Source organism: Scyliorhinus torazame, chromosome 11, assembly GCF_047496885.1.
Source record: "Scyliorhinus torazame isolate Kashiwa2021f chromosome 11, sScyTor2.1, whole genome shotgun sequence".
NCBI lineage: Eukaryota > Metazoa > Chordata > Chondrichthyes > Carcharhiniformes > Scyliorhinidae > Scyliorhinus > Scyliorhinus torazame.
Window position 1 is genome coordinate 121,156,780 of NC_092717.1, and position 27,928 is coordinate 121,184,707.

General features: G+C 41.2%; 1 protein-coding gene and 1 long non-coding RNA gene across 4 annotated transcripts in view; one reads left to right on the forward strand and one right to left on the reverse strand.

Moving 5' to 3' along the window:
• Window positions 1–26,133, reverse strand: part of chd7 (chromodomain helicase DNA binding protein 7) — a 378,323-nt gene extending 352,190 nt beyond the window's left edge. The window contains exon 1 of one of the 3 annotated variants that reach the window (XM_072467710.1): window positions 26,025–26,133. The gene's annotated coding sequence lies outside the window, so the exon portion shown is untranslated. Of the gene's footprint in view, window positions 1–25,341; window positions 25,361–25,555; window positions 25,786–26,024 lie in introns of those variants that run through there. The other 2 variants (XM_072467709.1, XM_072467711.1) reach the window with 2 other exon arrangements.
• A 216-nt stretch (window positions 26,134–26,349) lies between these two features.
• Window positions 26,350–27,928, forward strand: part of LOC140385497 (uncharacterized) — a 74,505-nt gene continuing 72,926 nt past the window's right edge. Inside the window, exon 1 of the long non-coding RNA XR_011933392.1 lies at window positions 26,350–26,970. This is a non-coding gene — a long non-coding RNA (uncharacterized lncRNA). The remainder of the gene's footprint in view (window positions 26,971–27,928) is intronic.

Here is a 27,928-nt window from a genome sequence, read left to right on the forward strand (position 1 = left end):
TCCTGCGCCCCACTTGCTGCCTTTTCTAGGGACAGTGCGAGCTGTAATGCCCGCCTGCAGTCTAGCCGCTTTTCAGCCAACAGGCGCTTCTGTATTGTGAGGTCATTTATGCCACACACTAACCGGCCCCGAAGCATTTCATTTAGCGTCGGGCCGAACTCACATTTTTCAGCCAGCCTTCTCAGGCGGGTCAAGAAATTTGTGACTGACTCTGTCTTCCCGCTTTGTTGTGTAGAATCTGTACCTACGCAAAATGAGGGGTGGTTTTGGGTCATAATGCTCTTCCACCAATTCAGTGTATCGTGTCCGGCGTATCGGGATAAGTTAGACTATGTATAATGGCGAAGGCTGAGGGTCCGCACGCCGACAGCAGGATAACCCGTTTCTTTTCGTCCTTCATTATCTCATTGGCCTGGAAGAAGTAACACATGCTCTCCACATACTGGGACCAGTCCTCAATAGTCAGGTCGAATGCATCTAACTTCCCAAAAAACGGCATTTTTGAAATAGCAAGGCTTACCCTCTGAGTGCGGCAGCTGGTCTCCGCAAGGCTCTTTGTTTACCTCGTCGCCACTGTAATAATCCACAGGAGGCAGAGGTACCGTCACTACAGCAGTATTTATTTGCAATAACTATATCCAAGAGCCGCTCCAAACAGTGCTGCTAGCATTCCAGTCAACTTAAGACTGATTCACAAAGCCTACCCAGGTGCTTATATGGGCCCCCTCAATGAGCTAGGAGCTCATACTCCAATTAGCTAACCAATAATGCCAATTGGAGGTCATTACAGAGTACATATGAATCTTCGTTTTTAATACCAGGAGGAAAGGGAGAGAGGTCCAGAGTGTTAACCATCTAAAATCTTCATGATCTTCTAGTTTTCTAAAAACAAAAAAGTGCTGCAACTCCCCCCAAAAGTCTGCAAGACATTAATCTTCACGAGAACAGGTAATTTCTCGGAGAAAAATAAAACTTACTAACATTCATTCATAGTTCATTGCCATGCCTCAACCCAGAATTCTTGGTGATGGGTAATATCACTTGTTACTTAACATCAAGTCAGACTGTTCTATGTGATGGTTAATGTTACTTGTTACTTATCACCAGCTCTCCATTAAACACCCCAAGGGAAAACTCACTGCTCCACAGTTACGAGGTTGTAATGTCAATTATTACTATTTTTTTTAATATATAAAATCGGCACCCAAGTGCCACCCTCCAATCATCTGAGATTTCACCAGTTCTCCGAATTACTGAAAACATTTACTAGAGCATCACTAGCAATTGATTTCCTTCAACAATCCCTTGAAATGAGCCTATACCATTTCATTTGATGGGCAAACAATCCATCAGTTTTACTCTTGCCTGTTATACAGAGGCAAGATCCAACAGTTAAAAATACGTGTTCAACAAAAATCTCATGCCCTTGTTAGCATTCATAATTTTGCACCCCGCAATGGTCCATTTAATTAACAGAAATATTTTCACATTATCTTGGTCGTGTTCTGTTACCTGTTCTAGATTCATCGTGGTTTTTCTCCTTTTTATGTTTTTCCCCCAATTAAGGGGCAAAATAGCATGGTGAATCCACTTATCCTGCACATCTTTGGTTGTGCAGGTGAGACCCACGCAGACACAGGGAGAATATGCAAACTCCACACAGACAGTGACCCGGGGCCAAGATCAAACCTGGGTCCTCGGCAACCACTGCCCCACCGTGCCGCCTCATTGCGGTTTTTCTAATATATTTTGCTGCCCAAAAGCCGAAAATACCTTTTTGGCCCAAAGTTAGTGATGGTGCTCACCTAACAGATAAAGTTAACAAAAGATGCCAGTGTTCAGATACTTATAGGACTGAGTGAATATTAGTTGTAAACCTGCCTTTTAGGAAGGCAAGAAAATCTGAAAGCAAGTTGAAAACTCCCTTATGGATATGCACAAGCAAAATACCTAACTGGGAGTCTAAAGATATAACTAAAATCTTGAGGCAATATTGTTAAATGGGGTAGCAAATCTGCATTCAAATACAAAGTGATATAACATTAATTATTTAAGGGAGTTGACAAAACTGTGGTAGATGATTTTAACACAAGTGCAAGGTCATCCACAATGGGCCATACAAAAAAGATAGATCAGTGTACATTCCAAATGGTGGGAAATTGGAACAGCAGAAAATCACTTGAAATTAATGGACATGTACAAAAAGCAATTTAAAAGGCAAATGTTACATTGTTAGCCTTCAGCTCAAAAGGGACTGAAAGTATTATAAAGCTCTGGTTAGACAACATCTGGAATACTGCAGCTCAAGGAGGATATAGTGGCCTTGGAGTTGGTGCAGTGCAGTTTCACCAGAACAGCAGCGATACTAAAAGGGTTAAATTGAAGACAGGTGTCTTGGGTATAGAAGGTTATGATCTAATTAAGGTGTAAGATAATTAAAGGATTTGATAAAGATAGAGAGAACATATTTCCTCTAATAGGAGAATTAAGAAAAGGGGCATGACCTTAAAATTAGAGCTCTTCTGTTCAGAAGTGATATCAGGAAGCACTTCTTCATAAAAGGGTTAATGGAAATCTGGAATTCTCCCCACTCCTCCCCACCCCCCCCAAAAAAAAACCTGTTCAGGCTAATCCAATGGAAGTTTCAAACAGAGATAAGACTTTTGTTAGGCAAGGATATTAAGGGATATGAGAGCAAGACAAGCAAATACAGTTAAAAAAACAGATCAGTCATCTAATTGAATAGCAGATCAGGCCTGTAAGGTTGAATGGCCAACTCGATACAGGTACATATAATACAGGGAATTATTAAGTGATAAACCAGCAGCTTATCAAATTATACAATGCTGCTTGTTCTTCCCACCACTCAGGATTTCTTATGTATTTATCACTTCTGTTGTTGTTGGCAAGATTCTAGAATCCATTGTTAAGGATGAGATTTCTAAATTCTTGGAAGTGCAGGGTCGGATTAGGACAAGTCAGCATGGATTTAGTAAGGGGAGGTCGTGCCTGACAAACCTGTTCGAGTTCTTTGAAGAGATAACAAATAGGTTAGACCAAGGAGAGCCAATGGATGTTATCTATCTTGACTTCCAAAAGGCCTTTGATAAGGTGCCTCACGGGAGACTGCGGAGTAAAATAAGGGCCCATGGTATTCGAGGCAAGGTACTAACATGGATTGACAATTGGCTGTCAGGCAGAAGGCAGAGTTGGGATAAAAGGTTCTTTTTCGGAATGGAAACCGGTGACGAGTGGTGTCCCGCAGGGTTCAGTGTTGGGGCCACAGCTGTTCTCTTTATATATTAACGATCTAGATGACGGGACTGGGGGCATTCTGGCTAAGTTTGCCGATGATACAAAGATAGGTGGAGGGGCAGGTAGTATGGAGGAGGTGGGGAGGCTGCAGAAAGATTTATACAGTTTTGGAGAGTGGTCCAAGAAATGGCTGATGAAATTCAACGTGGGCAAATGCGAGGTCTTGCACTTTGGAAAAAAGAATAGAGGCATGGACTATTTTCTAAACGGTGACAAAATTCATAATGCTGAAGTGCAAAGGGACTTGGGAGTTCTAGTCCAGGATTCTCTAAAGGTAAACTTGCAGGTTGAGTCCGTAATTAAGAAAGCAAATGCAATGTTGTCATTTATCTCAAGAGGCTTGGAATATAAAAGCAGGGATGTACTTCTGAAGCTTTATAAAGCATTAGTTAGGCCCCATTTAGAATACTGTGAGCAATTTTGGGCCCCACACCTCAGGAAGGACATACTGGCACTGGAGCGGGTCCAGCGGAGATTCACACGGATGATCCCAGGAATGGTAGGCCTAACATACGATGAACGTCTGAGGATCCTGGGATTATATTCATTGGAATTTAGGAGGTTGAGGGGAGATCTAATAGAAACTTATAAGATAATGAAGGGCTTAGATAGGGTGGACGTAGGGAAGTTGTTTCCATTAGTAGGGGAGACTAGGACCCGGGGGCACAGCCTTAGAATAAAAGGGAGTCACTTTAGAACAGAGATGAGGAGAAATTTCTTCAGCCAGAGAGTGGTGGGTCTGTGGAATTCATTGCCACAGAGGGCGGTGGAGGCCGGGACGGTGAGTGTCTTTAAGACAGAAGTTGATAAATTCTTGATTTCTCGAGGAATTAAGGGCTATGGAGAGAGAGCGGGTAAATGGAGTTGAAATCAGCCATGATTGAATGGTGGAGTGGACTCGATGGGCTGAATGGCCTTACTTCCGCTCCTATGTCTTATGGTCTTACGGTATAAAAGGTACTGACTACACTAGTGTTCAGGGAACACCAAATATTGTACACAGTCTCTCTCAGCTATATCACAAGTTCTGGAGCTGGAGTTGAAGATTACAACAAGAACCTGTGATCTAGTAGAATCAACTGTTCAGCTTTGGCTCCATCAAATGATCCTGCTGACAGATCATGTTTAAACAAAAATGCTAACAGCCTCACCCAAAGCACAATTTTAAGGATCATGTGTAAATAATCTAGGTTACACTGTATTCCATTATGCTCTCATTACTTTTATTGTGTTTTACAAACTAAAGCCATCACTAAAAGCATGTTCTTTATCCAAAATGCAACAAGTGCATCATAGAACCTTAGAGTATCCTTTTTCCCTCCAATTCCTGCTGCTTCCTCCTGCCTCATCCAACACACACATATGGTCAATCAATTCACTTCTAATTTACAGCTTCTTGAACAGTGTGAATATGCATAATAATCCATATTGGTTTGCTATCCTTTTCATTTGAAAAAAATTATATCGCAGTGCAACTGGGTTTTTTTCTATGAGGACTCAAAAAAAGCATACCCTCACACAAATAATTAGGCAAATACAACTTGCATTTCGCATAGCACCATAATGGAGAAAATGTTCTGGCACTTCCTATCAATTATAAAAGATATTTAGAAAGGCAATAAAAAGTTTGGTCAACAATGTGGGTCTTAAAGGAAGAGTCAGGATTGGAGATAATATGGGGAGCAGGAAGGGAATTCCATAATATAGCACCCAGTTGCCAATATTTGGGAAAAGAAGATGCCACTTCAGGTCATAATCAGTGTAACTGAAAGTATGGTTTTGAGGGGAGGGTGAGCTTGTGAGGTAGAGGTTGCAAAGATAGGAAGATATAAAACCAGAGGTTATTTAGACAGGAGAATGGGAACTTTAAAATTAAAGACTTAGGACTTTCATCTAAGAGGTCTTAAAAATACATATTGCATTAAAAAGTTAAAGGCATTAAAAACTCATGCAATATTAAAATTATTTTGTCTGCAAGATAAAAACTTGTATCAAGGTTCAAATACTTTATCCTGCTGAAACGTTAAACAGGAGACTAAGCAGGACATGCGATTAAGGCAAGATGCATCTTTCTTGCCTCATTATACTCGTTATATGAAACATCACCTAAAACATCTCGACATAAACTCATCTCACTTCATTTCATTTCAGGCAAAATCTGGATTCCATTTACAAAAGTGTAACAAAGAGTTCAGCATTGAAAGAACAATATTGCCTGCATACAAAAATAGCAAACACACAAGGAAAACATCCCCCATACTTGCATACATAATCAGGCAATTTTATTTAGGGTCCAATTGCAAAACCAAGGGAATAGCTTGAAATATTTGGTCTGTTAGCACAGACATTTATAACATGACAGGTGCATTAACTGAAAGGTGATAAAGTTAAAGTGCATCTTAATAAAGTTTTCAGTTAGGATGCAAAATATTTAATACGATGTATCTGTAAATTAATGAATGTGAGAAATCATTCTTTTACTTCAACAGCAGAACCAGAATGACACTATAGCCAAAACTGGGCCTCAGAAAGTACTTGCTTCGGCAATAAATCAGGCATGATTTAGTAGGCGTTCTTACACATTACTATGATAGCAGATTTAGAATAATTTCAAATACATTAACTTCAAAATTATTTTATTTTCAACAAGTTACTGATTCAAGAACGGAGTTGCATTTTGAAAGTAGCAAGTCAGATTTTATACAACTTCCCAATCAACTCTTCCTAAGATTTGACTTTTGCACAATGGCAATATTGGAGAATCAACTTGGTTACTACAAACAGCTTGTAAACATTATTTTGTATTTATAAAATCAAAGACAGTAATACAGGAAGGAAAAATGGCATGGTTGGAACAAAATAAACTGACTTGTGTTGTTACACTTGATATCAATTTGGCAACAAATTGTAGCATAAACAAAAACCTAGGTTAAATTTGTGACATACTATCACAAATTGGCTTGTTCCAACAGTACGACTCAGATCCATGTAAAGTGGTACAGTATATATAGAAATGGATCTACCCAATTAGTGGCATGATCCTTTCAAGCTGGTGGACTTGCATGATGAATAATGGTAGCTCCAAGTATTATAGAATCAACACCACTTGAATCTGACCATTTTCATGGGTTTTGCAAGTGGAGGCATGGGAATTCCAATTTACATGTTGGTAACATATGGTCATAATTTGTCTTATTTTATGCCAACATCAACATAAGCATTTCATACCAATTTCATTAGTGCATCCATTTTCTTTATCCTTTGCTTTGATTTTGTTGATGATAAATATTCAAAACATACACTGCTTTGAGAAGAAAAACAAATACACATGGATGTCATGAAAATTACATGTGAAATAAGGAAAAAACAGATGGATGGAGCAGATTGAGCAGCTTTACCAACACAAAGGGCAAATCTCAGAAGCAGCTGGAAGAATCTACCTCAAACACAAGGAAACATACCTTTCTGTTCTAATGTACCAAAAACATTGCAGTGCTTTAAGAATATCCAGGCCACATTAGCTATCAGAACCAAATTTCATTCTTATTTTCCATTGCCTCCTTAGGTCATCTCACCCCTACCAAGGGAGGAGCAAACCTACTCCAACACAGCTACCGACAAGCATAGAATCATAGAATTTACAATGCAGACGGAGGCCATTCGGCCCATCGAGTCTGCACCAGCCCTTGGAAAGAGCATCCTACCCAAGCCCACACCTCCACCCCATCCCCATATGCCAGCAACCCCACCCAACCTTTTTGGACACTAAGGGCAATTTAGCTTGGCCAATCCACCTAACCTGCACATCTTTGGACTGTGGGAGGAAACCGGAGCACAAACCCACGCAGACACGGGGAGAACATGCAGACTCCGCACAGACAGTGACACAAGCCGGGAGTCAAACCTGGGACCCTGGAGCTGTGAAGCAATTGTGCTAACCACTGTGCTAACCAGTAATTTAATATTTCCTCTCCACGAGAGAAATGCCACCGACTTGACCAATGTTAAGAATTCATCATATGGGGAAATCCACATATACTATATCCCCATGCACAGATGTACCACGAAAACTAGACTTGATGCTTTAAATTACCTTTAAAGTCTACCTGTTTTAAGTCCTAACTATATCATGGAGTTAAGGCACTTCAGGTACATGATGGAAAATAGCATTAAGTGTTGGTCAGGGAGGATGGGGGTCGGGGAGAGAGTCGGAAGGGTGATCAGAAAAAGGAAAATAGTATGAATCTTATGCTATTCTTGAACTTTCAGTGGGCTGTGAAGATGACATTGGTGGAAGCCAGGGGTAGCTCATCTAGCCTCTTGACTAAATTGGTGTGCAACCTAGGAAAAGACATGAAAGAAAAACAGAACTTTTTTTTTAAATTACTAATTCCACAGAAAGTGAGGATAAGCTTGTTTCTTCATTTACATAATTTTGTTTTATTTCAAGATTACAACAGCTTCTAGCAACTGCCATATGTAGAAGTATAGAGCAATACAGCATTTAAGTAATTCTTCATTATACAACTTAGCATGTACAGCTTGTGTGATTTATTTAAAATGGAAATGAAACCCAAAACACTAATGGTCCAGCTACATGAGTTTTTACACATGCCATAGGATACATCACCTTACTATCAGCATATATTTAGTCCACTGCTCCAGTTAAAGGGCAGGGAAAAAAAAGGGAATTTTTGATCACCGCAGACATGCTGAACAGATATTAAGGTAACTGAAACATATGGCTCCAAGGATTCCCAGTCACCAGACCTCAGCTCTGAAATTTTAAAGGATGGAAGCCATCTTTTCTTGAGGTTCACATCATTCTTACCATTGCCCACAAATCTGTCAGGTGAAGAAAGCAGAATCTCATTGAAATTTCTCTCACCGAGGCTGTGATTTGAACAGAAGCCTCCCATAAATATTCTGGTCTGCCCACCCAACCACTCAAGACACAAGTTCAGGAATCAATGTGATCACAAATGGGCTTGCAATCAGCCAAGCTCAGTTCTTGCTGGAACAACCTATTTAAAAAGGAACACCACTCCATAACAAGTAGGTTGCACAAATCTAGTAGCAGAAAGCAATAACCCTATACAGCAAATAGCTCTTTCCACACAAACATATGGTTAAAGTATGGGATGGCAAACAAAGTTAGCCCCTGGCCATATTTTTTTTTCTTAATTCTTTCATGAGTTGCGGGCCATATTTTTTTTTCTTAATTCTTTCATGAGTTGCGGGTGTCTCCGACAAGGCCAGCATTTGTTGCCCATTCTTAATTTCCCTTGAACTGAAACTGGAGGTCATTTCAGAGGGCAGATAAGAGTCAAGGATATTACTGTGGACCTGAAGTCACATGTAGGCCAGGTAAGGATGGCAGATTTCCTTCCCTAAAGGACATAAATGAACCAGATGAATTTTATGACAATTGGTGATCATTGTTACAATGATCACCAATTCTCATAAAACTCATCTGGCTGCAATGTTGGAATTTGAACCCAGAGCATTAACCTGGGTTTCATGATATCCAGTCCGGCAACATTACTACAATACCACTGACCCCGTCCACACGAGGGAAATATCAGGCAACTTGATGCAAACTGCCCAGCTTGGCTCTCTCCACTAGCCAGTATGGTAATAAATTCCAACCAAGACAATCATCATGCAATAGCTGCATCCCATGCCAGGCCAAAACTAACTGTCTGAAACCAAAACCAACAACCTAATCTGAAATGGTCCCAGTGTAATTATGTCATGCCAATGTATTCGTAAACACCAGAGAATCAAAATGTGCACTGGTTTCATAAAATATGCACTTTCATAAAGTGTAGATCTACAACGGCCTCAAAATACGAAAATGCACACTTATGATACAGAAAGTTTTTAAAAAGCCAAATTACGACATTTGGTAATATACAAGGTAATAGCTACACCAACAACCCGATTTAAAATAACCAGCTGAGCTGGTAACATGACTCATTTGCACTTTCTAGAAGCGACATACATTCATATGCAGGGACCTATTCGCTGCAAGCAAAAGCAACATGTTCAAACATTGCACCTTTCGTGAATTACCCGGGAGTTTGGTAGGCCTGTAGTTCCTCTTGGATTCTCTATAGCAACACCTTGCCCAATCAGAACTGATATGACAGCCAGTGAGAACCCTTTACTACTGCAGTATAAATTGCTGCAATTGTTTGAAATTCTTGTGATTATTCCCGATGAATGAGAGACAAAAAAAAACTTCAGCATCATGTCTCTCTCTTCAGCAATACTAAAGATATTTTAAAAACCATTCTCTGACTCCTGTACAGCTTCTAAAACAAATACAAGATTTACAACCTGACATGTTTATGAATTCATTTATCAAATATACAAATTTGTGATTAGGTGCATATGCATATGGTTGGTTTTCAACAGGGTCCTGCAAAATAATTTGAACTTGCTATGCCAACAAATGTTTAAAGGGAACTGGATCACTATCTGAAAAATAAAAATTTGCAAGACTACAGGGGAAAAGGCAGGGGAGTAGCACTAGAGTCGCTCCTTCAAAGCCACAGCAAAGGGGCTGGTTTAGCACATTGGGCTAAATAGCTGGCTTTTAAAGCAGACCAAGGCAGGCCAGCAGCACGGTTCAATTCCCGTTCCAGCCTCCTCGAACAGGCACCGGAATGTGGTGACTAGGGGCTTTTCACAGTAACTTCATTTGAAACCTACTTGTGACAATAAGCGATTTTCATTTCATTTTCACTCATTCAAGGGGCCTACTCTTAAAGAACCACTGAATTGACCCTCAGTTGTACCAAACTGCAACGACAAAAAATAAAACCAGACAGATCTCAAGCAGTAGGCATCAGATTCTGACACAATGATAGCATAGAACCAATATCCCAGACAACTCTTATCATCATCCCTAGGTATGCCCTGACCCATCAGAAAGAGAGATGCAAAGGTGGCAGCACAGAAGAAATTACCCTGAAAGCTCTCCTTATCAACTCTGGACCCCACAAGTGTCATTACATGGGATTAAACATAGGCCAGAAAATGTCATGTAAATTACCATCCATCACACCTCCATTACTAGCTGATGAATCAGTACACTTATACATTGAACACCACTGCGAAGAAACAGAGTGGTATGGTCATAAAATTCTCAAAACTGGATACCAAGACGTGCTGTGAGCCCTTAGCAGCAGAATTCTATTCCATCAATTTTTACAGATGCACCATTGAAAGCATCCTACCTGGCTGCATCGCAGCCTGGTATGGCAACTGTTCTGCCCAAGACCGGAAGAAACTACAGAGAGTCGGGAACACAGCCCAGTTCATCAAGCGAAGCTGCCTCCCATCCATTGACTCGGTCTACACCTGCCGCTGCCTTAGGAAAGTGGGCTGCATAATCAAAGACCCCTCCCACCCGGGTTATTCTCTCTTCCAACTTCTTCCATCAGGCAGGAGATACAAAAGTCTGAGAACACGCACTAACAGATCCAAAAACAGCTCCTTCCCCGCTGTTGCCAAACTCCTGAATGACCCTCTTTTGGACTGAACTGATCTCTTCACACATCTCTACTGAATAGTACTACTCTGTCTGGTCACCCGATGTCTGTGCCTATGTATTTACGTTGTGTTTTTATGCATATTCTATGTTTTCTCATGTACGGAACGATCTGTCTAGACAGTATGCAGAACAATATTTTTCACTGTACCTCGGTACACGTGACAATAAATTCAATTCAAAATCTGTAACCACATAGCCTGGCATAACTCCTCCTGTTACTATTACCATAAAGCCAAGGGACCAACCTTGAATCAATGAAGAGTGGGAGAAAACATGCCAGGGGTAGCACCAGGGTACCTAAAAATGAAGTGCCAACCCGGTAAAGCTCTGAAACAGGATTGCAACATGTTAAACAGTGAAAACACCATGCGATAGACAGAACAAAGTAATCGCCGATTTGACACCAAATCACGATTCTCCGTCAACTCGAAAACGGCATCAATGCGTTTCACTCCGTATGTACAGTAGACACCGTTTGCATATCATTAGCGGGTCCGACCCGGTGTTCTCCGGGGCCTCAGCGATTCTCCGCCTCTGATGAGCCGAGTTGCCGACGGCATGGTTCACTTGCTTTTAAAAATTGTGAAACCGATGTGGCGGCTGCTGAAGGAGAGTGAGGGGGAATGGAACATGGCCAACATCGCCATGGTTTTCTGACAGTTGTGTCTCTGGCAGAGGGGCTTTTGCCAGGGCTGGGGTGAGTAATGGGGAGTGGCATCAGAGTGGATGGGCACGGAACACCATTGCAGGAGCTGGCAAGGCAGCCATGCAACTGCGCACACTGCTAACAGCCCACTTTGAACCTGGTGCCATGAGTCATTTAGGCGTCCCTCCAGGACACTCCCTGGGTGCACTCTGGCCCCAGATGACCCATCAGCTGTATGGGCACACTCCAGCACAAACAGTGCCATCTTTTTGGAGGGGTAAGAGTGTGTGTGGTGTGTGTGTGACTGCAGCTTGTCAGCTTTCCGAGTGTCAATCACGGACCCAGCGAATCCTGCACCGTTTTTCATTAGAATTGATCGTGTTCCATGGGCACTGGTGCTGGCCCCTTAATAGTAGCAGAATCGAGGTGTGGTGCCAATTTTTCTGACGTGAAAGTCCACGGATTCTCCGTTGGCGTCAATATTTAGTCTCAGAAACGGAGAATCCAGACCATGATCTTTCCTTCAACATTGGTCAGTCAAAATGTTGAAATACACTTCCCAATACCATGTGCATGTACCATCCCACATAAACTCCCTACAGTGTAGGAGGCCAATTGGCCCATCGAGTCTGCACCAAACCTGCGAAAGAACACCCTATCTAGGCACAATTCCCCGCCCTATTCCTGCAACTCCAACCTAAGAGGCAATTTAGCATGGTCAATCCATTCCCTGCCCTATTCCTGCAACTCCAACCTTAAGAGGCAATTTAACATGACCAATCCACCTAACCTGCACATCTTTGGACTGTGGGAGGAAACCGGAGCACCCAGAGGAAACCCACGCAGGCATAGGGAGAATGTGCAAACTCCACAAAGTCACCCATGGTCGGAATCGAACATGGGTCCCTAAATTGCAATCGTTCAGGGACAGCTCACCATCACAGACTCCAGCAATTTGGGATGGGCAATAAATACAGATCTTACCACAGACAATGACAACCCATGAATAGATGCAGAGTGAAATCTGACAGGTGTAAAGCAGAGAAGAAATAGCATGAGTTGCATTACATTTATCTAGATGGTTGTTGTCAATAAATATCTGCAAAATGAGCAAACAGTCACACACAAATCACACTGCTACACTTAACATAATAATAATCGCTTATTGTCACAAGTAGGCGTCATTAAAGTTACTGTGAAAAGCCCCTAGTCGCCACATTCCGACACCTGTTCGGGGAGGCCAGTACAGGAATTGAACCTGCGCTGCTGGCCTTGTTCTGCCTTACAAGTCAGCTGTTTAGCCCACTGCGCTAACACGGAGGCAAAGAAAAATTATTTGAAATATGGCTGCTAATTTTCGGGGGGGGGGGGGGGGGGGGGGGGGAAGAGAGAGAGAAAGAGGAGGAGTTGTGCGCCAGTGTGAGCCAAGGAAAGGTGTCCGGAGGGTGGCAGATGGTGAGGCAGGGAGGTGACAAAAATTGACATTTTTGGGGGGGGGGGGGGGGGGGAGGGGAGGAGAAGATAAAAGAGAAAGGGATGGAAGTTAAAAGCTGATCAGCCAATAGAAAGAAGGATGAAAATACAAAAGCAAAATACTGCAGATGCTGGAATCTAATAGAAAAAACAGAAAAAGCTCAGCAGATCTAGCAGTTCTATCAAAGTTATGAGTCATGTAGACTCGAAACGTTAAGTCTATTTTCTCTCTCCACAGATGTTGCCAGGCCTGCTGACTTTTTCCAGTATTTTCTGGTTTTGGGATAAAGATATAAATGTTCTTAGGATGCTTTAAAGCAGATCACACCCATTGAATGACGTTTAGAAGTGCAATCTATTATGGGCGAGGCGTTTTTAAAACCCCATAATTACCTCACCTTTTCGCATTTTGTCAGGTAATGTCAACTGCAATGTTCTTGCCAAATTTAACAGTCTGCTTTTTGTTTCTGTCCGTAAGGTACTACGCGTGACATTCTCCACCCCCAAAAACTTCTGAGCCTCCGAAAGAGCCATTGTTCACAACACTCTCCCCTCTTAAACTAAAATACCACACCAGAAAAGCAACAATCCTTCATTGTCTTTAAGTTCACAAAAGCCAATCCAATAGATAGATTTTTATCCCCCTCGAGACCCCAATTGTTATGGGCGAGGCGATTTTAGAACCCCAAAATTTATCATGGAGTTCAACCACCCTCCCCCTTTAATGGATTTGTTGTTTTTCCTAGCATTTTCCTAGCATATGGCTTTTTCCTTAGGTGTGGGATTACAATTATGGACACGTGGGGTTTTAAACACAAAACACTGTTTATTCCATGAACTCAACTTATCTTAAATAAACATTGGATCTCTTAACACCCCTCACTTCAAAGATAACTCAGCAAATATTGCAACAGTAAATAACTCCCTAAACTGTTCCTTCAAACTTCCAAGAGACTTAACACCTTTAAACCGTATCACATCAGGTTAAAGGATATATATTTTTTCTGTAGAACGGCAGAGATATATTAGCTTGGTTGACTTCAGCTCCAGCACCTTGCTTTCTTCCTGCAGCTCTCTGGGCACACAGACACACACAAACTGCTTTTTCCAACTGGCTTTCTCCCTCCAAGCAACTCACAGCAAACCAGACCTTCTCAAGCTGCTGTCTCAAACTGGCTTTCTCCTTTTAATCAGCTCACGGCAAAACCAGCCAGGCACTTTACAAACTGCAAAACCAAACTGCTAAATGGCTGAACTGAGCTGAGCTCCACCCACTCTATGACATCACTGTTTTCTTAAAAGGTACAGTGCTCAAACATCCAGTTCTTAAAGGCACTCTCGCATGACAAATCACTTGTTCTTTTGGGGTAATTATACCTATTTTTATTTTGCAAAGTAAGGTTGGTAAACAGTAATGAGATATGTGACGAGTCAATCTGTTTTGCACATGTTGGTTCAGAGACAAAAGTTATGCTTCTTTGCATAAGTATCACAGAATATTTTACATCCACCGGGGACAGGCAAAAAAGGCTACAAATTTAAATATCTTAAAGATGGTTTCCTTTCAAACCAAATATGCAAAGTCAAAGGGAAAGAAATGTTCTTGCTACAATATGGACTACTTCTTATTTTTAGCTCAGTCGTAAAACTATTGAGTCAGAAGTGGGTTCATGCCCCACTCCACAGATTTGAGCACATTGAGACTAGCTCTCCAGTACAATGCTAAGGGAGTGTAACACTATCACAGGAGCCAACTTATGAAAACAGAGGTCCCGTATACTCTCAAATGGATGTAAAAGATTCCATAGAGCATGATAGTTTTCCTTGATTCATGGCAAACAAACATTATTAAATTACTACTGTTTACCTAGTCATCTTCCTCATTAATGAGTGTGAAATCTGCGTGCAAAAATAGGCAACTGTTTTTCCATACAAGGATTATATTTCAAAAGTCTTTAATTGGCTGTAAAGTGCTTTGAGATGTCCTGAGGTTCAACCAGGTTATCCCCTTTCATAATGTATCACTACAATCGACAGAAAACAACTACTATTTTAGATGTCCAATAAAAGACCCTCGGCATTTCAGAAAAATATCTGCACACCAGAGTTTATCACAACTCACGAGTGCTTCCTCAAGTTTAAGAAACGGTTAATAACAGCATGCTAATAGATTTAATGCCTTGACAAGTGCAATGAGCAACAGCAGCCAGAGTTGCAACTTAGTGCAAATAATTGAAAAGGGATGATGATAGGTCCCTGTTCTGATCCACTCTTATGCAAATCATATTACATTAATACATATTGAAGATAACAGGGAAAGTCAGTTAGGTTTCAGGCAACCCATTGACATCCCATCAAAAGTGCAACATTAAATTACATTTCCAGCAATTGTCATAAGAATTACTTAACTAAAATTGCTATCTACTTTAAAATATAATGGAATACTGTAAAGCCCACAGTTCAGGAGTTAAGTCTTCATTGACATAAAATTCAAACACGAACCTCCACTGACTCGATGTACTTTGATAGGGTGTCACACGCTACAGACTAGGAAGGCCCAGTTCAATCCCTGCTCTCTGATAAGTTAGCTGTCAACAAGTGTGGTCATCAGATGTTATATTTAGCTGTTCCAACCATTGCTGAGGGGTACAGTATAGGAAAAGAGAATGTAGCCAGGGATTCTGCTAATTGCTGTAGAGTGACCCCTCCTGGAAGAGATGGAGGGAGCAACAGATCAAGTTACAATGTTCTCACAATGAAAAACTCGCATTCACAGCCTACATTCACACTTGAATGACAGACTGGTGCTTCAATGAAGATAAATTCACTGTTCAAATGGAACTCAGCTATAGAGACATCTTTTAAAATTTGGCTTCTGGGATTTGGATGAGACTGGCAACACATTAGCCATCCCTAGTTACCCTGACAAAGTTTTAGACTAGCACTGATATGTCACATTTCCTTTGAAACCGAGTGGTTTGGAATGTCTTTAGATCATTAAAGTTACCCTGCCCTGAAGGGTATTACAACAGAGTGCCAGTTTGTTTTTTTTGACAACCCATCAGTTTTCATGGTGTCAGGCCACAAATTACCAAATGTATTAAATTCACTTTCACAATTTGCTATGGTAAGATCTGAACTGTCAACCTCAATGTTATTAAGATTCCAGTACCCAGCTCGGATCTGCTTTACTCGTGGATACTCCGATGTGGATGCACAAGAACACTATCAGCCTTGTGGGTATTGTACATAAAAGGTGCGAATAAAGGGAAGTAGCCAGGGTTAGAAATTCTGATCACTAACTAGCTGTTATGCTAGAATGATTGTGCAAATTTTCAAAAAAACACAAAGTGCTGCCTGATGGTTGAATAGCCAGTGCTCACTAATCTCACAAATAAGCCACCACTGATTAACCAAGGTACTGGATGACAGACAACGCTCTGTGGAATGAGGTCTCACTGAGGTTGAAAATTGTTGAGAGGTTCGACCCTAGCCCAGGCTCAATCACCCACCATATCCCTGTAACCCCACCTCGGGACAATTTAGCATATCCAATCCACCTATTCTGCACATCTTTGGACCGTGGGAGGAAACAGGAGCACACGGAAGAAACCCATGCAGACACGGGAAGAATGTGCAAACTCCACAGTCGCCCGTGATGGGAATCGAACCAGTCTCTGATGCGGTGATGCAGCAGTGCTAACCACTGTGCCACCCCAATGATTTCATAGACAGAAAGGAAATAAATTGAAGTGGATGTTTTCTGACGATTACTGGGAACTATATGCACTTTTACAACAGTTTAGTTCGAACGCATGGGGAAAGGTTTAACAACTTACATTTACATATATGACTTCAATGTAATAAAAAAACCCAAGGCACTTCACAGAAGCATTATAAAAGGAGAATTTAACACTCAGCTACACAAGACTTTATTAGGGCAGAAGGCAAAAATTTTGGTCAAGGAGATAGGTTTCAAGGAATATCTTAAGGAGGAAAGGAAGATTTAGGGAGGCAACTCCAGAGCTCAGGGCTGAGGCAGCTGAAAGAACAGTCATCAATAGTGGAGCAATTAAAATCAGGATAGTCAAGGGGTCAGAACTGGATTAGCACACACATCTTGGGAGGGTTGTGGGGCTGGAGCAGATAACAGAGATAGGGAGGGTGAGGCCATGGAGGGATTTGCAAGCAAGGATGAGGATTTTAAAATTGTGGCATTTCTTGATTGGGAGCCAAATGATTCAGAGTCCTAGCCTGTATGTTTGTTGATACTATTCAAGCACACTAGGGCTAAATTTTCATTTTTAACTCAGCTAGTACAATCACCCAGATTTCCAACAGAACGCGAGACTAAGCAAATGAAGTACACCTGGAACACCTGAAAGACCTATGAAAATAACTTCCACTGTTATAGCATCACAAATCTGTTTCAACTGCTTTTCTTACAAACATAGAATTCAGTTGAAATATTAAATGCATAACCAGGAATGCACAAGTGTCAAAATATTTTGATAATCTTACTTCAATGTTATAATTGCACGGCAATCCATAAAAGGTCCCCTCACTTTTATAATTTAAATTCAACATTTCAACTTCCCAGGTGGGCTCTACACAGATATATGTGATAGCACTTATCTTCTTCACCAAGTTCAATTCAAAGTCCATCATGACCGTACAATGAAATGGCCAATCTTTCCACTCCAATTCAGTCATTAGGGGTCCCTGGGCATAAAGTGGGCAAGCAAAAACAGGGTCTGGCATAGCTTTGATGTCTCTAAGTGCTGAGTTGGTTACCCATACTGTCTAAACTTTGTGAAAAAGTAATTTCACCAATGCATGAAGGGGCCATGAAAATTCAACACCATACCCTAGCATAATTCAAACAAAATTTAGGAAAGGAATAGAGAAAGTAAGGCCTTTTTAAAGAGGAAGACAAAGGAGAAAAAGCTGGACAAGAATATTGCATGGGTTGTAGAACTTTTTACTGCATAAAATGCAAACATGCATTGTGAAAATCTGCACAATGTAACTATTTATACTGCCACCTTCAGGGTAGCAAATCCAGTATGCACACTCACATGTGAAATGTATGAAACTTCTTTCAAATAATTGCCTTGCTCTAGAGGAAAGAGTTTAATCTTCTTCCATGTGAAATAGAGAATGTGGTAGTTGGGAGAGGTTAGCCAGATAGCTGACTAGTAGCACATAAAAGATCATATTTTCATAACCACACAGCTCTTCACCAGCTAATCGAATAAGTGGCTAAACATCTAAAACACCAACTTAACAAGGTTCAGAAGCTCCGTGCAAGTTCAGCTAAAGGATTTCAACCAGGTTAAAGCCAAGTGCAGTTAAGAATAAAAAGCAAAAGCCAAAATTCTTACTCGCGTTCTTGTTAACTAGAAACGCTGGAAGCATAGTTTTTGACACCAAGTAGGAACGGGATTGAGCTTGGCTGTGTAACCATCAACCTCCCTTCCCCCACAGTCAAATAGTCTGGAAATGTCAAGATTCACACAAGGGAAGTACGAAAAGGCCATGGTGCTATATCTATGTAAGGATTCAACAACTTTAGGAGAGGCCAACACTAGAGCCTTAGGAAGGAAATACACAATTTTCCTGGTCTAGATATTTTCTCTAGTACCTCAGTTCCCACCCAATCAACACATTAACATTCATTCACTATCACAATGTACCATATATATTTTGCAAATGTACACTAAATAGCAATATTGTTCTAATTCAAGTACAATTACAATTTACCAAAAGCATGCATCACACACTTGCTTAACAGCTTTAACAGAATTACCAATATACCCAAAGTAGTTTTTGAATTATTCCCAAGCACCTTTAATGAAATAAAATGTCCCACTGTAAAAAGGAAAGAATTAAGGATAGCGACCAAAAGCAAGAGCAAAGAGGTAAGAGATCAAGATTAATAAGTGCTGCAAGTGCAGAGTGGAAACAGTTAGGCGTTCTACAGCAAAAAGCAGAGAAAGACTTGCATTTATATAGCACTTTTCATGATCAGCAGACATCTCCAATTGGCTTTACAGCCAAAGGATTACTTTTGAAGTGTGGTTACTGTTTGAATGTACGAAAAGCAGTAAGCAGTTTGTGTATAACGAACTTTCACAAACAGTGGCAATAATAACCAGATAAACCTTTTTTGTGATGCTGATTGAGGGATAAATATTGGCCAGGACACCAGAGTTAACTCCCCCTTTTTTCAAAACATCATGGGATCTTTTACATCCACTAGAGCAGGCAGTTGGAACCCCAGTTTAACTTCTCATCTGAAAGGTGTCACCTCCGACAGTACAGTACTCCCTCGGTAGTACTTTTGAAGTGTCAATCTTAATTTTTGTACTCAAGTCTTGGAGTGGGACTCGAACCTGAAAAAACATTTAAAGGAATTGGAAGAGTGGATACAGAAACACAGGCATGAATGAAGATATAGGGAGGTAGGAAGGGAAATGTTATGTGATCATTTGGAGGTAAAGACAAGGGTATTAAAATTGACATAGAGATCCAGCAAAACCAGAACTTAAATGTGGGATGAGTTCCAAGAGATAAAGTTTAAAGACATTTAAATTTGAGGGGAGAAGTAAGGTATCCAGCAAAAAGAACATGGAGTAATGAATTAGATGAGAGTCAAAAGCAATTCCACAGCAGTAGGGGTCATATAGTGGTCTTGGTACTGTTTGATAACTTGTGCGTAGTCAAGTTTAATCTGAGGATTCAACCAAAAAGAGCAAGGGAGGTGGATGCTACAGATGGTTTTAGCTGGGATTTAGCCACAGTGGCTTTAATCTTGCTAATATGAAAAAAGAGATAATTTGTTCATATCTAGAATGTTGACCAAGTAGTCACAGTAAGCGATGTTTAATCTTGATGCTACATTTAAAAGCTGGCCCCCATGTCCACAAAGGATAGTTGCTTGAAGAATTTCAAAGGTAACATTATAGGGGCAGGAAAACAAAGAGGCATTGGTGGAGGATAGCATGGTCAACTGTGTCAAAAGCTTCAAAAAAGGTCAGGGACAAGGTGAAGCTGGGAAAGCACAACAACTGTTGGCAGTAGAAGTAGATAATGCATCTGCAAAACTTGTTACATTGCCTGTGATTTCTGAATTTTCCGCTTTAATTTTCTTCAAAAATTCTAAGCATGATAAACCAAACCAGATCAAGTTTAGGAAAACCTTCAATAGCCATCAACAAGTGTGATGAGTATTTCACAAATTTGTAACATATACTTTTGTTGCTCAACTTGGCTTCATTAGAAGACAAACAGCTCATTCCTATGGTTGGCAACATTAATTCAGGTGTTCCGGTAAAAGATTCATTATTACATTTAATGCTCAGTTGTGGAGCAACAAAAAGTCCTTTGCTACATATATTGCAAGTTTTAAATGAAGAACAAGTCATTTGGGAATCCTCTTAGGTTCAAATACATTATGACTGAAGAAAATATATTTTATCCTTTCTTTTAAAAGAGAATCTTGTGCATATAAACACTGAAGGCCACAATTATTACCATTATATTTAATAATAAATCTTTAGTGTCACAAGTAGATTTACATTAACACTGCAATGAAGTTACTGTGAAAATCCCCTAGTCGCCACACTATGGCGCCTGTTTGGGTACATGGAGGGAGAATTCAGAATGTCCAATTCACCTAACAAGCAGGTCTTTCGGGACTTGTGGGAGGAAACCAGATCACCTGGAGGAAACCACACAGACACAGGGAGACCATTCAGACTCCGCACAGTGACCCAAGCCGGGAATCGACCCCAGGGTCTCGGACGCTGTGAAGAAACAGTGCTAACCACTGTGAAGCCAATATATTATATATATATATATATATAAAATAAATTAATCCTCTTGAAAAGCATCTTGCCTCTTATTCATGGCATACTTCCCCTACTTTTTTTTAATAGAATTAGGAAGGGTGCAATATCACAGTGCACCGATTCATTGGTTTGCATGCAGGCCGCATTTAACCAGTTACTTAAAAGTTGTTGCCAATCTGAAGCTCATGGAAGAAATTAAAGTTGGTGGACACCTCGCTCTTCCGGAATACATTGATAGTTCAGATTTGGAGGCCACCTAATCGATATATTATTTTCCTCCAATATTTATCCATTTTAGAATTTTCACTGCAACAGATATTTATTATATATTTTATATTTAATCTCAAAAATTCCTGTTTACAAAGACAGTTGAGAACTTACTTGGTCAAGTGCTCTTACTTAAAATTTACTGATAAGAATCATCCAAGAGCTCTGCTTTTAAATTCTGTACATGATTTACATATTTACTTACATGGTTAAGGTAAAAGAAAATCAAAATATGTCTGCAGTTTTTGCTAAATCATTGTTTATATTTGATAATGTTTTTGAAGAAAAAAATTTAGATCTGAATATCCATTATAGCAGCTTTACACACACTTCAGTTTTAAGCAACTGTACTGTTCTGCAGTGCATAATTTAATAGTTAAACAAAAAATATAAATCCCTGATCACGGTCTAGTTAGGTAAAAATGAAGCATAGCGGTTATATTACTAGACTAGCAATCCAGAGGCCTAGACAAATGACCCAGAGACATTTGTTCAAATTTTACTACATCAGCCAGGGAAATTAAATTCATTAATTAAATAAAATTCTTGAATTTAAAACAGCTGGTATCAGTCTGACCATGAAGACCATGCCCTTTCAGGAAATCTGCCATCCTTCCCCAGTCTGGCCTGTGTGAGACATCAGGTCCACAGTAATGTGATCGACTCTTAACTGCTCTCTGAAATTCCTAGCAAATCAATACATTAATCAGTCATTTTCTCACAATTAGGAACAGGCAATAAATGATATCATTCCCAGCTATGTCCACATCCCATGAATGAATAAAGAAACAGGTGTTATGCCATCCAGTGTTTCCTCAAGATGTTCATTTCAGCTGCTCATAATTTTTTTTTAAAAAAAGGATGTGCATGCATGCAACTGAATTGACTATTTTGCAGTTACATTACTCCCAGGAATATATTTTTGTCACAATTTAAGGTTTCCAAATCACTATCACTTTCTTCTTAGGTAGTGCCTCGGAACTGGGAATTGGATTTGTTTATTGTCACGTGTACCAAGGTACAGTGAAAAGTATTTTTCTGCGAGCAGCTCAACAGATCATTAAGTACATGGGAATAAAAGAAAATACATAATAGGGCAACACAAGGTATACAATGTAACTACATAAGCACCGGCATCGGATGAAGCATACAGGGTGTAGTGTTAATGAGGTCAGTCCATAAGAGGGTCATTTAGGAGTCTGGTAACAGCGGGGAAGGAGCTATTTTGAGTCTGTTCATGCGTGTTCTCAGACTTCTGTATCTCTTGCCCGATAGAAGTTGGAAGAGTGAGTAAGCAGGGTGGGAGGGGTCTTTGATTATGCTGCCCGCTTTCCCCTGATTCCACTGTTTCAATGGGTTCTGAAATGGTTTATAAGTCCAATGTGTGATCTACAGACTCTGCCTTACGCAGGGCAGGTGGTGCTTGGAATGGCTGAGTAGAGGTTGGAGGGTTGTGTGCTCTGTCCGATGTCTCCCATTCACCTCTGCATTCTCAAAGTCTCTTCATGTGTTCAGTGCCTTCCAGAATGTCTTCTCCATTTTGCCATAAGCCAGTGAGTTGGCGGATGCATCGGACCTCTTCAGGATGCTTTGAGGACATCTCTATAGCTTTACCGCTGTCCTTCTGTGAGTCTATGCCATGATTGACCTCAGCTAGAGCAACTGTTTCAGGATCCGGGCGTCAAGCATACTAACTATGCATCCCACCCAGCACAGCTGTTTTGAATGATTAGTGCCTCAATACTAGGCAAGATGGCTTGAGAGAGTATGCTACTGTTGGACCGCCTTTCTTGTCACCAGATTTGGAGGATCTTGCAAATGCACCACTGGTGGTACTTCTCCAGTGCCGTACAATGATATCACGCTAGCAGATGATTGAAATCAGAAGTCTAATGTAGATTACCAACCGAGTAAGAATATAATTCACTGTTGAAGGACACTTACAAAAAGCTCAGACAAGAAGCTGGCTCCCCATGTCTGGAAGCAGATTAGGAAGGAAGGTGAACATGTGCTGGTTATTAGAATGTTTTGTACCAGTTACACTTCCAATGTCAGTTGCCTGTAAGTAAGCACCCCTGTACTGATCTGTGGACTAATGTTAAAGCTCTACAAGGCATTTTATTAATGTTAACAGTCAAGGTTGATTTTGAATACAAAGTAAGCTATTCAAACACTGAAGCATCATGATCCATCCAGGTTCTGCAGCTATTTTCTATATCTGTAATTGATCTAACAATCTTAAAGAGAATCCGAGATTACCTAACAATTTATATCATGAAAGCGTTACAAATATACAAATGCATACATGCATCACTAAATACTATTGGTATATTACAAATTAGGTAATCTAACGCGAGTGATGAGCAAGAAGTAATCCTTTCAAATCTAAATATCAGACTTGTTCTTCAAAATACTTGTAAACCCCTTTTTTCGAAAAAGTACAACTACATATAAATAAAAAATACAAACATACCATCTCACCACTAACAAAAGATTGAGGGTCGATCCCATTTAAAACTTAAATGGCTGCTCGCACTACTCCGTTGTTTACAGTCAGGCATGCATCATCTAGTCGTCGGATAACAAATTTCACTTGGTTACCTATATTTTACCCAATATTAGAATGCACCTCTGTTTCATAAATCCATCCTGTATACACTACTGTATTCCACCTCCATAGCTGAAAGCGAGACCTCTACAATCTTGCATGGTAGCTCGTTGTAAGGCAGGTACATTTCTCCGAATCTTACTCATTCAATAAGCTAACTGTTTATTTGCAATATACTTAAAAGTCACTTTCGCAAAACAGACTTGTGTTCTGAAAAAAAAATTCAAGGGCCATTACGCCACTATGGAAAAATGATTTTAATCCCCCGAAAAATTAGCAATCAAGGTTGACTCCTTAAAGACAACAGAAGAGGAGGCGAAACTTGGCGTGAAGGACGGGGTAGCTTCAGTCTTTCTTATAATTACTGTCAATGACCGGAGTCAAATTAAGCTGCCATCTTAGGTTAAGAGCGATTCTTTGTGTACAGCCTGTCCAGAGAGAAAACGCTGACCAAACAAACGAAAGAGAGCTGCTGTTCTCCTCATGAGAAAAAAAGTTAGTTTACTGAGAAACGTATGGAAATAGTTTGAAAATTCAGTGACCATACAGTGGGTAATCGAAATCTGAAGGTTGACCTGCAAGTTTTTATTTTAAAAGTGAGTGCGTCTCCCCCCCCACCCCCCACCCCTCGAACAAAGAGGTTTACAATGTGTGAATGTGTGTGTCCTTGCCGCCGAAGACAACGACAAACATGGATGATTAAGCCTTGATGATGGTGGTTGGTGAATGTTGGACGAGTGCTTGAGTGCCGTGTGGGATCATCCCCTCCCCTTAACATTCCCCATTGCCCCCTTCACCTTGATTTTTTTTCTCCTTACACTTTCACAAATGCACGTGTTTTCTGTTCTCTCCTGAACTCGGTTTTGAAATATATACACACACACACACAAAAAAAAATTTTTAAAAAAAGAAACAATCAGCTCATCTTGAAGACGGTGCAAATGAATGTTTTTCTCCACCAAAAACTCGATTTGCACAGTTCCATATCTGATGTGGGCTTTATAGAAGTGAAAAGTGACTTAAAAGCCCAGCTTATCAACAACACACTCGATTCTGTTGCGAAAGACCAGAAGTCTTTCAGACCACGTTCTGCCCTATATCAAAAAGGAGAGATTAAAACCACCGGCTGGACCAAGCGTGAGCGACAACTAACCAGGACTGAGACCGACCACAAAGAGAGAAGCGCCTTTTTAATCTCTTGTCTTTCGGTGCGACTAGCAAAGGAAACGGTAACGGAAACATTAAACACGCCGCTTGAAGTTGAATATTCTCTCCCTCAAAAAGAGCAATCATTATTCTTAAAACCGCTTCTCTCCCCATCTCATCCCTCCTCAGACCCTTTATCTCTCGTTCCCCTGCCCCTTTCGAGCCCTCTCCTTCCCCATTTGCCTCCCCTGACCCTCGGAGCGGCGGTAGCCGCCGCGGTGCGTGTGTGAGAAACTAGTTCAAACCATTCGAGTACACTCCAATGACCTCAGGGAACCACCAAGTACCCAAACCACACACAGATAGACAAGCGAGACAGATAGGGGAAACTTGCACTAAACCCACAATCATAGCACACAAAATACCGGACAGGGCGCCCACACTCATTTATTACCAGAGACAGTAAACTCACTGCTGGCTGTGATGAGGACAGCGCTGCTCTATTAATGAAATGTTAATGGCTGCTTTTGCCAGCGGCAACGCACTCTCTCCAGTAGTGGTAGTTAGTGATCTCGCTGACCGCCTGCCCCCACCTCCTCCTCCCAGTCCTTTCATGTTTATTTACAGTCAAATTTCCCCTAACTCGACCCAAACGCCGACTCTCACACACTTCTCTTTGTACTTACTTTGTTGGTGTTCCTTTTTTAAATTTAAATTGTTTTTTTTCCTCACTCTCCTTTCGCTCTGGTGCGTTTTTAAATTTCGTGAATTAAGATACTGTTTTTTTTTTAAGAAAACAGTTTATTATAGATTTTGCCCCAGCGGCGCTTCACTCGTGTTTTATAGTTGTGATAATCTTCTCGCTCGCCGCCTGTCCTCACTCACTCACTCCTTTGTGTTATTTCTCGCACCAGAAGTTGGAGCCCCGGCTTCCCCCGCGCGCTCCCGCGGCTTCCCTCCCTCTCCGCGCGCGCGCGCGCCCGCGGCCTCGCTCCCTCTCCGCGCGCCCCCGCGGCTCCCCTCCCTCTCCGCGCGCCCCCGCGGCTCCCATCACCCCGCGCGCCCCCGCGGCTCCCCTCCCTCTCCCGCGGCTCCCCACCCACCGCCGCTGCGCCGCGTGCGTGCGCCATCCCGTTCTCGTGCTCAATAACTCACGTCAGCGAATATAATTTGCATATTTGTCTGCCGCCTCCGGATTGGACGTCCACCTCCCCCACCCGAGCACGCGGCCACGAACGCAAGGAAACGGACCGAAAGGGATTTTTTGAAAAAAAAAATTCAAACGCGGAGATTCCGTGTTTTAACGGCGCGGCTGGCCCGCCGGTCGTGGAAAGCGCTTTCGCTTCTTTTCTTTTCTGGTCCGAGAGTTTGAGAGTGTTTTTTATCTTTCGTCTTTTCCAACGCAGGAAAGGGAATTAAAAAGAAAATGTTGTCCTCTGACGTTTACCAATGGGATGAACGGTTAGTAATGTGAAGGGGGAAGGAAGAGAGTTGACGCGCGCGAGCCACTGATGGATCTGAGCCAATCGGCCTTGACGTCTGTTTACACGCACAAGGGCCCGGATCCTGCAGCTCCGTTATCTTACGTAGGTGAGAGTCTGGTGGGGATCCTGACTGACTGAGGTCAAGCAAATAAGGCTGTTATCACTCAGCCTCAACCACTATCTGACCTGAATTAGGTGGAAAGTTATAGACCGTACCATTAAGATGGATTAAATCCCAGTGCATATAATTCGTTATAAATCCATCTGATGTGAAACCGCTTCACTTTGTGTAATTATCATTGTTTGTTTATGCAACTGGATGACGCAAGTGAACAATAAAATGGACTCGCACCTCCCACGCATGCAACCTGGGCCACGGCCCATTAACGTGTTGAATTCAATTAAACCAATAATCATGCACTTGTATGTTTTAATTAGGATTGGGAACCTAACCCCGTAGATACTAAATGTGCATGATCTAAGTAGCACCCAAGGGGGAAGTTTTCTTTTGCCTTTTAAATAAGTGTGGACTGCACCTTTTCGCCTTCATGCCGGCGCCTGCCGTGGATAGTCCTGCAACACCGACGCAGAATCGGTTTGAAATTCAGCTCTTTGACGTAAGTTAACAAGTTACAAGGTAAAATAACCTTTTGTGGAACAGGTGCATTGTACGCTAGTGGGGTCAGCCATTTGTAAGTGTGCGCGATATAACATGTTCTTAACTGCTCGTCCTGCACTTCAGTTTGCTGAAGCGTTAAGGGTCAATGCAAAATGGTGTTAGGATCCTAGAAGTATGGAATTAGTACATGAAAACTTTCTGCAATTGCATAATCAGTATTTGTTATTTCGAAATTACCAATTTAGGAACAAGGTGATGCAATCTATGAAAAATATTTATTTAATAAAAAACTTCCCTTTGCTACATTGACTGGCCAATGGTAGTTTTAAAATTGCATGATACCAATTTAAACTTCCCTTTTAGGAGAATGGTTACAACTTTTACTAAAATTAGGCACCAACAGACCCACAAAACAATCGCATTGAAATTAGTTGTCTTTGCAACTCCCAGCAGTGTCTTAGCTGTAGTTGATTGCCTGAAAGGGGCTAATTACTGTTCAAGAAGCTGACTGAGCATGTATCTTGGGTGTGGCTCAAAAAGGTGTTTTAAAAAGTTAAAAAATTATCTGCCGAAACACAGACTGATTATAAACAGCATAGAAGTGGGGAATTTGGTGGAGTGGAAATTTTGGTGCAGGGCTGGAAGGTTGCCTCCAATATTTGCAATGATTTGTTTTATTGGTAAATATTTAGTAAATTCCACCAACAACAAATTACAATTAAATAAAATGGTTAGATGGGAATGGAAGTGAAAAAGATCGGTCACAATTGGAGCAAGAGAGAAGGTGTGGCGATCATGGTGGTCCAGGACTACCACATCTGCAGTAAATGCCTGTATCTCAAGGAACTTCAGCTCAGAATTTTTGAGACGGTCTCCAAGGTGCAGGTGTTGGAGGGCATCACAGAATAGGAGAGTTAGCTGGACACTCTGACCCAGGAGGGTGTCGTACTGCTTGG